The sequence below is a fragment of the Bufo bufo genome, chromosome 2 (assembly GCF_905171765.1).
Source record: "Bufo bufo chromosome 2, aBufBuf1.1, whole genome shotgun sequence".
Classification (NCBI taxonomy): domain Eukaryota; kingdom Metazoa; phylum Chordata; class Amphibia; order Anura; family Bufonidae; genus Bufo; species Bufo bufo.
This window is the reverse complement of record NC_053390.1, coordinates 537,305,522-537,321,710: the sequence shown is the minus strand read 5'-3', so window position 1 is coordinate 537,321,710 and position 16,189 is coordinate 537,305,522. Positions and strand designations below refer to the sequence as shown.

At 41.6% G+C, this 16,189-nt stretch overlaps 1 protein-coding gene across 8 annotated transcripts in view; it reads right to left on the bottom strand.

Moving 5' to 3' along the window:
• Positions 1-16,189, bottom strand: part of SHROOM3 (shroom family member 3) — a 432,673-nt gene that overhangs the window by 85,678 nt on the left and 330,806 nt on the right. Inside the window, exon 1 of one of the 8 annotated variants that reach the window (XM_040418012.1) lies at positions 3,855-4,144. The exons of the other annotated variants lie outside the window; for them this stretch is intronic. The gene's annotated coding sequence lies outside the window, so the exon portion shown is untranslated. Of the gene's footprint in view, positions 1-3,854; positions 4,145-16,189 lie in introns of those variants that run through there. 8 annotated transcript variants of the gene reach the window in all.

Genomic DNA, 16,189 nt, shown 5'->3' with positions numbered 1-16,189 from the left:
GGCATTTTTTGTACTGCCACACAGAACAGGGGCATTTTTGTACTAGTAGACATTATTAGGAGGCTTTTTTTTGCCCTGGCACACATTATAAGGGGGCATTTTTGTACTGGTTTTCATTTTAACGGGGCATTTTTCTACTGTCACATGATAAGGAGAAATATTACTACTAGGAGAATTATGGTGGTCTTTATTACTACTGGGGGACGATGGGGAACATGATTACTAGTATGGGCACTATGGGAGCATTATTACCTCTGAGGCACAGTGGAGATATGTTGGGGGCACTGTAGGGGCACTATTACCTCCAAGTGCGCTCTGGCAGAGAATTATTACTATTGGTGGGATTTTTGGGAACACTATTACTGTGGGGCACCCTGGCAGAGTATCAGTTTAGCACAGTTATTTTGGGGGACATTATGTTTACACTATTAGTGTCAGGGACACTATTTGCTGAGCGCAGTTATTTTAGGACACTGTGACAATAATTATTGAAGGGCACGATCTTCATGGCACTAGTATCATTAGGGGATTTATATGTTTCTGCAGTATAATATTGGGGAGCACAGCGGCACAGTATTGGGGGTGGTAGGATTATTTGTCCAGAAGGTGGGAGGATGATGCAAAAGTAGGAAACTAAGATTTTTTTTTTTTTTTTCAAACTGCAGAGACGAGAGATGGCTGAAAAATCATCATGGTCTGGTGTAAGAGGTATGGGGCGCTGTATTACCCTGTATGTTTTGTAGTGATATATGTAATGTTAGGAGGAAAGGGGTTAGGTTGAGAATTTTGTATAAGGACCGGGGGAGGGGGGGGGGGGGCTCTGTTTCAATTTTCGCCTCAGGAAGCAGAAAGACTAGGTGCACCCCTGGCAGAGGTTGTAGATGAGATAATTCATATAATAAAGTCTATCAGTCTGTTAGTGAAGAACCTGTAGAACTACAGATGTGGTTGAGCTGCATTTTTAAGTTGGCACACACTCATGATAACACATGCTAGCACAATGTGTTATTGTGGGTTTGCATAGTTCTGTGGGTAAACCTGTTGCTCCATTTTGAGAACTTGATGCACAAATAATATTTTCCTACAAAACAAGCTGGGTATAAACATGGATTATCTGTTGTCCAAGTACACTAATTGTTGATGGAGCTTATACCTATTATCAACTCTATGGCTCCATGGTCTCCTGATGGGAAACTGAGATTGGACAGGTTTTATTTTTACCACCTGTACATAAGATAAGCATCACTGCATATAAAGTATCTGGCAGTTGCTTATTACTCTACCTCAATGGAAATGACACTACCATTTGATTGAGCCTTCAACAATTTTCACTGCCAACTCTGCCAATGACTTGGTGTGGTGGGTCACCATGGTGGTCTGTGATTGTCTTGTCTTAGTGGGTATCTTCAGCCATTTTCTGTGTGTTTAGCTAGGAGCAAGAAGTGGAGAGCAGGGTTGGAACTGCGTTGTTGGGGGATCAGTAAGGTGAGTAATATATAATATATTATATATATATATATATATATATATATATTGTAACCCATTCTTCACGATTTAATAAATATCCCACCCAGAAAATCCCTTTAGATTGTCCTTACATTTTGGATAGTGGTAGGCTGAACTGACAGCTATCCCTTTTGTGCCCTATATACTTGCACTCTTAGAACCAACAAGAATATATGGATTTACTGACTAATAATTAACATGATCAAACACAATTCATGATTAATATATAACATTTTATTAGTAATCAAAGTACAGACATGATTGACACAACACAATGGATTAAAAACACTTAAAAATCATAGGAGTGGTGAAACGCGCGTCGGGGTGTGGATTGGTGGTCTCTTGGTGAGAAGAAATCTTTTACAGGTCAGTATGTTGAACCTTTTATACTGATAACTTAGGGTTTGCATTGTTTTGTAGTATCTTGGTATATTTATTCCTCTGCACTTGCTCTGACTTTTTATTAGTCTAAATATATTACCAAGGTCATTAATTATATTAGATATACAATTTTTATACGTACCATCATTGTACTTTATTGGACTCCCTTACCTCTTTACCACCACTCCTATGAATTTTAAGTGTTTTTAATCCATTGTGTTGTGTCAATCATGTCTGTACTTTTATTACTAATAAAATGTTATATATTAATCATGAATTGTGTTTGATCATGTTAATTATTACGCAGTAAATCCATATATTCTTGTTGGTTCTATGTATTGTCACGTATATGGGTAAAATATCATTATACGGGGAAGTATTTTTGGTGTTTCATACTTTCACTCTTAGTTTGCCTGGGTGCACATGTGGAGAGGGGAGTAAGCCACTGCCAGTCACCTCTGGCAATGTCCTAGCAAAACCTCTCTCCCCCAACATCTGCCATTGGTGGGAAGTCAGGAGACTCCCATACATATTCAATAGTCAGGATTTCGGGATTGGCTGATATTAATATAAGATGTATGGCCAGTTTAGCAAGCAGATTTATAGGAAGTCATTTGGGATGACAGCTATAAACAATATACTCATCTCTGCTACATCAGAATATACCAATATAAATATACTATAAACTTCCATTTACTTCTCTTGAGCTGACTGCATATACAACATTTGATTTACAAGTCTCTACATACTATTCCTTTACTTCAATAACTTGACTTAAAGGGGATGTCTCACTTCAGTAAATGGCATTTATCATGTAGAGAAAGTTAATACAGGGTACTTACTAATGTATTGTGATTGTCCATATTGCCTCCTTTGCTGACTTGATTCATTTTTCCATCTCATTATACATTGCTCATATCCGGGAGTTATGACCACTGCTGCAGCGCAAATACGAAGTGGCCAGAATAGGAGCTGCTGCGTATGCATTCTGAAACGCACTCCCATGGTCCCGGCCTATAGTGTGCAAGCACGACCACCACTGCTGGATTGCAGGATGGTCATAAACCCCTGGAAAGAAGCAGTGTATAATGTGACGGAAAAATTAATCAAGCCAGCAAGGGAAGCAACATGGACAATCACAATACATTAGTAAGTGTCTTTTATTAACTTTCTCTACATGATAATTGCTGAAGAGAGACAACCCCTTTAACACAGAAATGCAGCACTTGACTAGCAAGTTTTCAAAACTGACACTGTATATCTGTTAACAGATACCGCCATCCATTTATGTCACCACATACACCTGTTCATAGCCAAGCATAGAAAGACATGGGCAATGTCATTTTAGTTATGACAACAAATGGTGAGCAAACTAGCGTCATACTGACAGTCGTAACAGCAATAATGAAAGACTAAAAAAACTATGAAAAATAAATATCAAAATTACAACTTTGAGCAATTACACTGCCACCAGCCTTTGACATGTAGCATTCTTGATGGTGTGACAAGGAAAGACTATAAGTACTAGCTCTGGCAACCTCTCGCACACAAACAGTTCTGCAATATTCAGTTTGGGTGTAAATTCATTTAGCCAGTTTGACTGGCCTGACTTTATATGATACACCATAATTCTCTATTTCCTGCCTAGACAAAATATTAACAACATATTAGCCATATTAACAACAAAAAAACAACAAGAATAATAAAAGTAACATGAACAACCTTATAAACATAATGGTAGTAGAACTTAAATGCATTGCATCTAGACTGATAATGAGACCATCTATCTCACCAGTATTCTACAGCATATCCCAGACATTTGGCAGAGGGTAGTATGCCTTAGTACTATCTCATTTTGCTTCCATTACATATGTAGTAGTTTAGTTTAACCACACATTCATTAGGATCCTTCGTTATTAACTATATATGCATTATCCATTTAAAACAAAAAAAAAAACAGTCCTTACCATTTTTACATTGTGTCCCATGGGTAAATGTTTGACGGTGCCTTAGGCTGGTAATGACTGCGAGAATAACCTGTGTTACACAAAGCAGGAGAGGCAACTTCCAAGCTATTGCACAGCAGTGAAAAAGACGTATTCAATAGTAAAAGTCCACAGACAGCTCTTTCTCTACATAGCATGTAAAAACACATAGCAACAACCTCCGTTCCAATGTGTCCACCAACATGGACAAGAAGATAGGAGCCTACAAGAGCTCAGAACTTGTATTTCTCTAAAGAACTTGTGGCAAGGACTTTCCCCTCTCCTACATTGTGACTGCAAGGCAGTAAAACTAAGCACTTTGTCACAAGTGAATGATCTTCTCCTCCTCCCCCTCTCCTCCACATCACTCTACCAAAACCAGGTAATCCCACAAGGAGGCTGCCTCTGATTGGCTGGCTGTCTCAGAGAACTGGATTTGCATTACAATGGAGATGAAAGCCCTTGTAAAGTTGGAAAATGGAATCTGGCACTCAAAAGTCAGGAGCTTCCCTCCCCCTTCGGCTTCTTATTGCATGCATGATTTTCATCCTTCCTGAGCAGTAGTTATGGGAGAAAGGTGGCCAGTAGAACAGAAGAAATAGAGACTAGGGGCATATCTACCGTATATCTAATCATTATCTACAAGTAGCTGGTAAGCAGCTGCCTGAGGTAAAAAGTTCATGTGGAAGCAATATATTTAGGAGTGAAGGGAAAAAATAACAATTAACTCCTGAGTATCCCTAAATTGAATGGATCACATTTCATAGTATGTTTTCCATGGCCCAAAAAAATGTAAACTTACACAAAACAACCACACATATGGACTCAAGAGAAAATTCTACTATTGACTAAATACTATCTAGACATTCTCATCAAGATTAAGGGACTACAAGCAGGAGATTACAGGCCACATTCTACGAGTCTGATAGCAAGGGTCGTGAACATAGATGCATACCTCCCAACTTTTGAAAAGAAGGAAGAGGGACACGAGGCCACGCCTCTAACTCCACTCAAAACATAACTAAACACCTAATCCCACCCAGTCCCCTAAATGCCCCCACATGGTAATCATTCCCCTTTATGCCACCACACAGTAGTTATGCCAGCATTGTGCTTCCTTCACAGTATTATGCCCAGATATGTACCCCTCACAATATTTATGCCCACATATGTGCCCCCCACAGTAGTTATGTCCAGATATGTGCCCCTCACAGTAGTTATGTTCAGATATGTGCCCCTTACAGTAGTTACGCCCACACATGTGCCCCTCACATGGTAATCATTCCCCTTTATGCCACCACACAGTAGTTATTCCAGCATTGTGCTCCCTTCACAATAATATGACCAGATATGTGCTCCTGACAATATTTATGCCCAGACATGTGCCCCTTACAGTTGCGATGCCCAGATATTTGTCCCCTTTCAGTAGTTATGCCCAGATATGTGGCCCCTTACAGTAATATGCCCTGCTGTGCCCCCTCTCAGTAATATACCTAGTAAAGTGCCCCCTTCACAGGCAGAAAAAATAAAAATAATCTGAGTCAAATAAATGAGTCAATTGTAGTAACAGAACAGAACTTTTACTTGATCAATTTTCTCAGGGTAGTCTTTCTATATCTGTCTAGACTTTGTCCACGCTCTAGAACTCAGGTACTGGATATAATAACTTCTTACTTGTAATTAGCAATCCACAGGGCGGTTTCCCTGCAGGATACTTTCTGAAACTCGCCTTTAGGCTTCTCCCGGTCACTGGTGCTGTGGAGTCCATAAACTAATGCAGTTCCTATGTCCACTAGTCTTGCTCTATATCCAGACATTGACTCTCTAGTCTGTGCTAAGTAGCTATGAAGATCTGGTCCACACTCCCTCAGCTTGGCCATAGCCAAGGGGTTAAAGTGGCAGTTACATCTAGGACTGTTCTTGTTCAAATTCTTCATTAACTTCATTTTTGTCTGTTCTCTTGTTCCCTTCTCTCTCCTCTACATAGACACACCCTCAGATATACATAAGTGATGCCAGCACCACCTAGGGGTGAATAGATGTAATGACACTTTAACAGCCTGTTATAAGGAATTTACAGTTATACACAGAAATACATTAGATAGGCATATACAGAAGATTGAAGTGCCCACGACCATCACTGAGTGGGCACTGCATATATATCCAGCTGAACAGCTAACAGGAAGTAAACATCTTGACCTTTGGCTCTCTAATTTTCTGATAAGATTGTAGGATTCTTACCTTCAGACCTTTGTTTATCACTTCTCAGTCAATGTGATAGCTGAGGGATAACCTATCTGTAGGCCACACTTGGGTTAAAATTTCTTTTTATCCAAGTATACAAACAGCCCTGAACAATGGCAAGTGACACTTTGCTCACTTTTCTGCTGGAAATTTATATGGGTACGGCCACGTGGTCAGGTTTCTGGATGCAGTTTTGGAAGCTAAATCAGGTTTGGTTCATAATAGGAGAGAAAGCATAAAGGACATACACAACGCCTCCTTTTTTTAATTGATTCCTGGTTTTGACGTCCAAAACTGCAAATGTGATTGTATGGCTGTACCCTATATGGAAATATGATTGATGAGACGTGGTGCGTGTATCATGGAGATAATTTATATACAATTTACCCCCTATTGGATTATCAAGTATTAGCAAATTTAGTCATCCAATTTTCAAGTTTCAAAAAGAAAGGAAAATTCCCATCTCCTTATGGAAATATTATATCCCAGCCTGTTAAACTGTAGCTCTGACCACCTCTGGCCACAGCATCTAGGTCAGACGGAGTCAGTGGCTTATTCTAGAAACAGGTCTGTGTCCCTGTGTCTCTATAGGACACTTATAGGCATTAAAAGTTTGAGACGGGAATACCCTCTTTAGGAGTATATTCAATCATGTTGTTATATAAAAGAGATGGGGAAAATACAGAGGACACAGTCTGAGAGCAATGCCAGCGAACTCAAAATCTGCTACCTATCTTCCTTCACCACTTCGGTTAGTAGATGTAAAGCTACCCCTAGGCGTTCACCAGAACCTGCTACAAAGTAAGATGGAGTTGGCCGCTAGTGACCCCGGTTAAGTCTGCAGAGAATGGTGACAGAAAGCAGGAGCAAGCAGATTGGTGGAAGACCTATCGGATGCCAAAGAGTAGCAGGAAAGAAGTAATCAAAGCCAGGAGAGACAGAAGGAGTCAAATCAGAAGGCAAGGGGGATAATTCAGAAATGAACCACATGGTCTAATCCAGGAGAATTAGTAGAAGACTAAGGGCTCATTCAGACGGCCGTATGCTGTCCGCAAAAATACTGAATGCTATCCGTTTTTTTTGCGGATCCGCAAAAAAAATGAAACATGTCCTATACTTGTCCGTGAAAATCAGGACATGGCCCCATTGAAGTCTATGGGTCCGCAAAAATACTGAATGCTATCCGTTTTTTTGCAGATCCGTTTTTTTGCGGATCCGCAAAAAAACGGATAGCATTCAGTATTTTTGCGGACAGCATACGGCCGTCTGAATGAGCTCTAACTGGTAGGCAACGCAAAAATCCAGTAACAAACTGAGGTCAGTACACAGAAAGGTCTAACTGGAATGCTAACCTGACAGAACTCTAAACAGGAGCCAGGAATCGAAATCACAGACAAAGACAAAAAAACTGAGTGGCTCTGGGATTGGACGCAAGCTAGGAACCTGACTGTCTTAACATCTGGACTCACAGATAGGCTGAGCAGCCCAGGGACTGGCAGATCGGCTTAGCAACCACCCTAGAACAGCTGTACATTGGATCATGGCTGGGTACGTTTCTGACACATTAGTTTGTGGAGTAAAAGAATTGACAGATGCAGATAGATGTACCTTCAAATCTTGCATCTTTTTTACATTTATTTCTTCTTGCTTTTTATAGAGAGAGCCAACATATTCCACAGTGCTGTACAAAAATTGTACCATTCACAATCATCCCTGTTTCTAATTGTGTTCACAATCTAATTTCTCTCATAGACACCCACAATGGCATTATAGGGGTTTTCCAAGACATAATAACTGATGACCTATCCTCAGGATAGGTCATCAGTATCTGATCGGCAGGGGTCTGAAACCTGGGACCTCCACTGATCAGCTGTTTGAGAAGGCAGCAGTGCTTGCAGTACCACAGTTGCCTTCTTACAGCTTTTTCTAGGCCAGTGACAACATGTTCATTGGTGAAATGGCCTAGGCACAGTTCAGCCCCATTCAAGGGAATGCGGTTGAGTGTGATACCAAGCACAGCTGCGATACTATGTACGGCACTATGCTTGGTAGGCTGTGAGAAGGCCACGGCACTGGTGCTTTTGTCAAACAGCTGATCGGTGGGGGTCCCAGGTGTTATACCCCACCAATCAGATACTGAAGACCATTACAGAGGAAAACTCTTTTAGCGCCAGTTTCACAAAAAAACAGCTAACCTATCAGTATGCTGGGTAAATCAGAGACAGACAGAAACTTAATGCAGATGTTATCCCTCCTTGGATTTGGATCAAGGTTCTCAGTGCAACCATTGAACACTGTCCTGACCATTTATGAATTTAAACACATTCCGGTATGCATTTTGAATATTAATTGTCTCAAATTAGGAAAAGTGCTCCCAATATCTCCTTTAAAGGGGTTCTCCAGGATTTACCTATCCAGTGAGCCCTGCACCCTCCTCACAGCTTGCCAAGCACAGCACCGTGGATTGAATAGCAGCTATGCTTAGTATTGCAACTCAGCCTTATTCACTTGACAATACTGTCACGCCGGAGAGTGGGGGAAACCCCCCACCATGCAGTGTCAAAGGGAAAAGGGGGTCAGCCAGGCCAAAAAGGAGTAATAAGGGAGCAGGTCACCTCCTACAATATCTCTAAACCTCTCCCTGACTCCTCACCATATGAGCGGACCCCGATGGTGGGACGGCTCATACACTGGATACCTATTATCCTGAGTCGCCCTGGAAATCCCTCACTTAGGAGCAGGGGAGAGACTACCTGTTCATCCAAAACACGGAGGAACAGGAGTCTCTAAGGCCAGGCTGCAAGGAGGGGAAATACATACAGCTAAAGGAGATGGCAGGTAAGTGAAACCAGTAACACACTTACCTGCCACAGACACACTGACTGGAACCCATGCACAAGTGCTAGTGTCCACACCAACATAAAAGGACACAGCACACACCACGAACCACACAGGAACCCAGGACACCCATAGCTGCAATAACTTGAGACAGGGGAATGTCTAGTAAACATGACACCAAACACTACCAGACATGTAACACCAAACTAGACATTCAAACACCCTGCACATAACCCACTCCATACAAATAGGGACAGGAAGGGAAGGAGACACCGGGATGACATAGAACATCTATGACCACAAGGGTGGCCCTCACTGGACAGATGGAACAAGCCAGGAACCGTGAACCACCAGCATACACCAAGGCTGGAGGAACAACTAAGCTACAGGCTTCCAGCAGAGGCTGAATAGCCCAAGCAGCCACACCCACACACACAAACCCAGTGTTAACAAAACACTAGGAAGGGAGTTAACCCTTCCAACACCAGACAAGGGAAGGAAGCCACTTAAAGGGGAAGTGTACACACAAGCATACCAATCCACATGTTGCCACCGGCAACAGCATGCGTGGCAACCATGTCCCGGCAATCACCAGAAGGCCGAGACACTGCCACCGCATGCTCTCACAGCAACAAGTTGCCGCGGGCAACCGCAAGTGTGGCAACAGTGTCACAGCGCAAGACCAAAGGCCGTGACAAATACATGGCCTAGGAAGAAGCCTAAGCACTCATGGAACGCCACAGTCTCTTTATACAGCTGATTGACAGGGGCCCTGGTAATTGGACCCAGGGGCATAGCTATAGGGGGTGCAGAGATAGCAGTCGCAACCGGGCCCAGGAGCCTGAGGGGGCCCAAAGACCCTTGTGCCAGATAAGAAGACACAGGTATTATGGAAAGTGCATGCTGGTCAAGTTACACCTCTGGCTAGATGGAAAGGGATTAGCGCAATAATTTGTCATGGGGGCGGTGCCGTTTCAATTTTTGCCTCAAGCAGCACGAAGGCTATGTGCTCCTCTGCCCCTTGCTACAAAGCATTGAAGGAAGGGGGGCCCAACTTGCACCAGGGCTCATGAGCCTTTAGCTACACCCCTGGTCGGACCCCTGCCCATCTGATATACATGAGGACAGGCCATTAATATGTTAATCCTGGAAAACCCCTTTAAGCCTGTATAATTAGTAATAAAATAGAGAGTGTTTCATTGGCATAGATGACAATTATCCATGTGTAAATATCTAGCTGTGATAGATGTCCCAATAATTATTTGGATGGCCAAATGATACAGTAAGCGAGCGAAGCTGAAGATGCAAACTGTCAGGGGTGGACTGGTCATAGTCCCTACAGGAAATTTTCCCAATGGGCCAATGCCCAGCGGGCCACCACAGCCCTTCTTATGGCCGCCAGCCAGGTAAACAATGATCACTCAGCATTAATTACTGCTGAGAGCATCATGTACATATGCACCTAGCTGGCAGTCGCAGGTGCCCACCTAAATTCAACTATATTGCCATCCTCCCAGTTGAATACTGCAGCTGGGGCGGCTGTATTTTGTTCTGCAGGGGTGGTATTTTGTGCTGCCCTGTCGTATTTGGTTCTGCTGGAGTGGTATTTTGTGCTGCCCTGTTATTGCTGGTCCCGCTTACTTCTCTTGTCCCTGCCTACCTTTGTTGGCCCCCTCCTACTTGTGTTGCTTGCCTTCTGTCAATATAGGTCCACCTACAACATGGGGCCACTTTTTTTTTTTTTCAGGGCCACTTTAACTTCCCAATCTGCCGCTGCAAACAGTAATACCTTTCCACTAGCCCAGGTAAAAGGTGGCATGTATTAATTGGCACAAAGGGTACTGACATTTGTGACTATTTATTGTATATCATTTTACAAATTTGAAAAGTCTGTATGTGAGCTCTAGCCTCAGCCTATCATACATGTGTGGCCATTTTGCCAATTGTAATACTGTAGCTAATTAACCATTGCCTGAGCTATCTTTGAATATGTCATAACTGTATGGCACATATCTCGTATGGCACATTCTTTAATGAAACTATGATATTTCTTGCATAAGGTCCTTTAACTGTCCTTTTTACAGGACAGCCAGGATACCTGCTGGATTGGTACCTAGAAAAACCTGGTCCATCTGACAGCTGGATTTTTAAGATGATTAGATGCACATTAACCATTGTGAATACATAAAAAAACTAATAGCCACCATTTTTTTTATCTGTGTTTACATGGCTGTAAAATGTGTCTGTCACTGGGAAATGTTTGCCCAAAATGTTAATGAATTAACTGGAAAAGGACTATACTCTGAGAAAACAATGGAGGAAGCATTTAGTTTAATGACCTCCATTACATAAGGACAATAATAACAGAGTAACAAACTGGTTTCCAGGCACAAAAAAAGACAATCTGTAGAAATAATAAATATAATCCACACAAAAACTACAACCTCCCAAGAAACCAATAGACTTCTGCCATGATAACATCTAGCCTGCATATAGACACTACAGCTCTATAGATGTACCGTAAATGGCCAGTTTTGGTTAACATCTCTTTGCAATTTCAATTGTCCCTCAGTAGACAGTTTACCATTTGACCAGGCTATCAATTTGCATTTACCTCTGTCTGAACCACGGGAAAAGCAACTAGTGCACAATTCTGTACATACAGCATTTGCATCACAATAAGATACAGACATCTAATTTGCTAATGATATACTATTAGCACAAAGCATGTCAAATGCTAGGGTATTTGATGAGCAAATACTGTATATGGACATATTCTGAAATATAAAATGTAATTGCAAAGCATGGCAAATATAGTTGAAAAGCAACACAACCAAAGAAGTTAGGAGAATTGGAAAGACAGCAATGTTACCCCTTTTCTCCTGTAAGGGATGGCAAGGCAGTGGGGGAAAGCAGCAAACAAGAGGCCTTCTCTTGGTTGCTTATTACTAAATAAACTATCCAGGGGACACCACTATATAAACATGTCATAACAGGGCTATAAAATCTGCCCACTGTGTCCATTCAAACCAAAACATTATCAAGGGGCAGCTTATCACAAACACTTTTTATATAGAAAACTACTGTTTTCCATGAACTCTCAATCTGATGATAACATCAGACATTGGGTATGTCAGGTTATCCCTGACATACCCAAGAGGGTTGTATTTCCTACTGAAGCGTTAGTCTATCCGTGGTTAGACAGTAGAATGCTTTGGAGAACATGGTCCCACTTGGGAGATTCAGATCGACCAGCCTATGAGCCCAATCATTTAAAAACATTCCCCAACCATCAGAAGACCAAATCTCATCTACACCTGAGCTGTGATATTACTGATTATCTGGCTGGGTTTCTACATTCAATGTTTTTGATACAGTCTTTAAAGCCAAAGCCAGGAGTAGATTCAAAAAGAGATTCAATCCTTCCTTTATACATGTCCTCCATTTATGATCCACTCCTGGCTCTGGCTTCAAAATCTGCTCAAACAACCTAAATATTCACAGTATAAGGTTGATATGGCGGTGCACGTTCAATGAAAATATTAAATCTCAGCCTGATAGAACGTTAAATGTGAAAATAATAAAGTTTATTACCCGATCCCTCTCCGCACTTCTGATTCCCTGTATGCCTGATTTTATCTATTACCCTATTGATTGAGTCTAATAAAAACATTATTATTTTCACATTTAACGTTCTATCAGGCTGAGATTTAATCAAACAACCTAAATGTCAAAACCCAGCCAAAATACATTGCTTGTATATAAATAAGGAAGGTATTGACAGTAATACTCGCTAAACCTATTTAATTTAATAAATGTCTCTTCAAATAAGATAGCTTCGACATTTATGTTAGAACATACTGCATACTGCAGTAAAAGGCAAAGTTCCAAAGTAGATCACAATAAATTCTCCTCCCAATAGCTGTGTACAGGCAATACTCCTTTCCACAGCAGCAGTCTCAATGCTATGAAGAACATACCTTGCTGTCAGAATCTTGCATGGCCTGGATGGTTCTGGACCTTCTGAGATGTCTGGTGTCTTTTATTCAGTGGTACATTTGTAGTGGAGTTACTACTTTGGCAGCTGTTCTCTCAGAGGCAGTGGTTCTCTGCATTTGGGCCTGGTCTGCAGGAACTCGCATACACACGTCCTTCCTGTAGTTCTGCTCAGACTAAACTCCACAACTACAGTCGTGGCCAAAAGTTTTGAGAATTACACAAATATTAGTTTTCACAAAGTTTGCTGTTAAACTGCTTTTAGATCTTTGTTTCAGTTGTTTCTGTGATGTAGTGAAATATAATTACACGCACTTCATACGTTTCAAAGGCTTTTATCGACAATTACATGACATTTATGCAAAGAGTCAGTATTTGCAGTGTTGGCCCTTCTTTTTCAGGACCTGCAATTCGACTGGGCATGCTCTCAATCAACTTCTGGGCCAATTCCTGACTGATAGCAACCCATTCTTTCATAATCACTTCTTGGAGTTTGTCAGAATTAGTGGGTTTTTGTTTGTCCACCCGCCTCTTGAGGATTGACCACAAGTTCTCAATGGGATTAAGATCTGGGGAGTTTCCAGGCCATGGACCCAAAATGTCAACGTTTTGGTCCCCGAGCCACTTAGTTATCACTTTTGCCTTATGGCACGGTGCTCCATCGTGCTGGAAAATGCATTGTTCTTCACCAAACTGTTGTTGGATAGTTGGAAGAAGTTGCTGTTGGAGGGTGTTTTGGTACCATTCTTTATTCATGGCTGTGTTTTTGGGCAAAATTCTGAGTGAGCCCACTCCCTTGGATGAGAAGCAACCCCACACATGAATGGTCTCAGGATGCTTTACTGTTGGCATGACACAGGACTGATGGTAACGCTCACCTTTTCTTCTCCGGACAAGCCTTTTTCCAGATGCCCCAAACAATCGGAAAGAGGCTTCCTCAGCAGTCCATTCACCATACTTTCTGCAGAAGATCAATCTGTCCCTGATGTTTTTTTTGGAGAGAAGTGGCTTCTTTGCTGGCCTTCTTGACACCAGGCCATCTTCCAAAAGTCTTCGCCTCACTGTGCGTGCAGATGCGCTCACACCTGCCTGCTGCCATTTCTGAGCAAGCTCTGCACTGGTGGCACTCCGATCCCGCAGCTGAATCCTCTTTAGGAGACGATCCTGGCGCTTGCTGGACTTTCTTGGACGCCCTGAAGCCTTCTTAACAAGAATTGAACCTCTTTCCTTGAAGTTCTTGATGATCCTATAAATTGTTGATTGAGGTGCAATCTTAGTAGCCACAATATCCTTGCCTGTGAAGCAATTTTTATTCAACGCAATGATGGCTGCACGCGTTTCTTTGCAGGCCACCATGGTTAACAATGGAAGAACAATGATTTCAAGCATCACCCTCCTTTTAACATGTCAAGTCTGCCATTTTAACCCAATCAGCCTGACATAATGATCTCCAGCCTTGTGCTCGTCAACATTCTTACCTGAGTTAACAAGACGATTACTGAAATGATCTCAGCAGGTCCTTTAATGACAGCTATGAAATGCAGTGGAAAGTTTTTTTATGGGATTAGGTTAATTTTCATGGCAAAGAAGGACTATGCAATTCATCTAATCACTCTTCATAACATTCTGGAGTATATGCAAATTGCTATTATAAAAACTTAAGCAGCAACTTTTCCAATTTCCAATATTTATCTAATTCTCAAAACTTTTGGCCACGACTGTAGACAGTGGACAGACGCAGTCCATCACCCTTGTAGCTTAAACAGTCTGCCAGTATTGCTATTAGGTTTACACAGTGCATAGAAAGATACATGCTTTAACAATAAATCACAACACAACTCAGTAACATTAAAGTAACTAATTTGGCAATAATTAACCCTTTGCCATAGTCCACTGGGGTACTGCACATGACATGATATTTGTTCTTCTGGCATCATGCAGACTCCAAGAAGAAAAACCTAATTGTGACATCATATACAGTAACATGAAAGGTACTTTATAAACCCATAGCTGGCTACAGGCACCATACGATGCTCTGCAACACAGATCTGTAATACAGCTCTACATTGACCTTCAATCTGATTTGACTCCAGTATATATTTCTGTTGGTCAGTAGTGCTTTGGATCTTGCAGAATAAGGCTACATGCACACGAACGTTGTTTGTTTCCGTGTCTCTTCCGTTTTTTTTTGCAGATAGGATGCGGACCCATTCATTTCAATGGGTCCGGAAAAAATGCAGACAGCACACCGTGCGCTCTCCGCATCAGTATGTCCGTTCCGTAGCCCCGCAAAAAAAATAGAACATGTCCTATTCTTGTCCGTTTTAGGCATTGTTACAATGGATCCGCGCAAAAAAAAAACGGATGGCATATAGATGTTTTTTTTTGTGGATCCGCAATTTGCATACCGCAAAACACATACGGTCATGTGCATGTAGCCTTATACTAATACTAATCATACTGGTTGTGTAAAAAAAATTACAGCAATACAAATACAATTACTAAAGCATAGGCACCTCTGAGCTGTGCTGTCATAGCATTAGAATCCCTGCTGTCAGCTCATTCCTGCAGTAATATTGCACAAAATATGTTGGGCGTTTGCTTGGGGCAAATTTACTAATCCTGTAGGCAAGGTAAAATTAGGCAGTCTAGACATGTGCCAAATAGATCACAGGGACTCGATACATTTGGCGCATTGTGCATCTAACTTTATACCACCCATTGGATGACTTACTTTGTAACAGAATGTAATGCCAAGTTGTTTGGCGCAAAATTAGCATCTTAGGCCTCACCCTTTTTATCACTAAGATGAGCTCTCTTCCCACTGAGCCACACCCCACTGCTTGCTAGGTGCAGTGTTTTGTTCTAAAACTAGTTATGCCAAATTGCACAAAAAATACTTCAAATTGTGCCAAATGCTTCAAATTGCACCAAATTGTGTGGGATCGATGAGGCAAGTTTAATTTCTGTTATTTTATATACCAGGTGCCTCCCCCAAGACAGCCTTTTTCTTGTGCTGGAATACTCCTTTAATGAAAATGCTGTATTTAGATAGTCTACTATTTCTTGCCCTACCATACTAGGCCTCCAGTGTTAATGCCAGCAAATGCCAATAAGGACATTACGTTAAGGAAGTCATACATTGTAGTCTCAAAGGACAAGTCACAAACACTGTAAAAGGATTTAGTGTCACATCAGGATAAGTACTTCAGGCTAAGAAAAGAGCTCTAGGCAGCCCC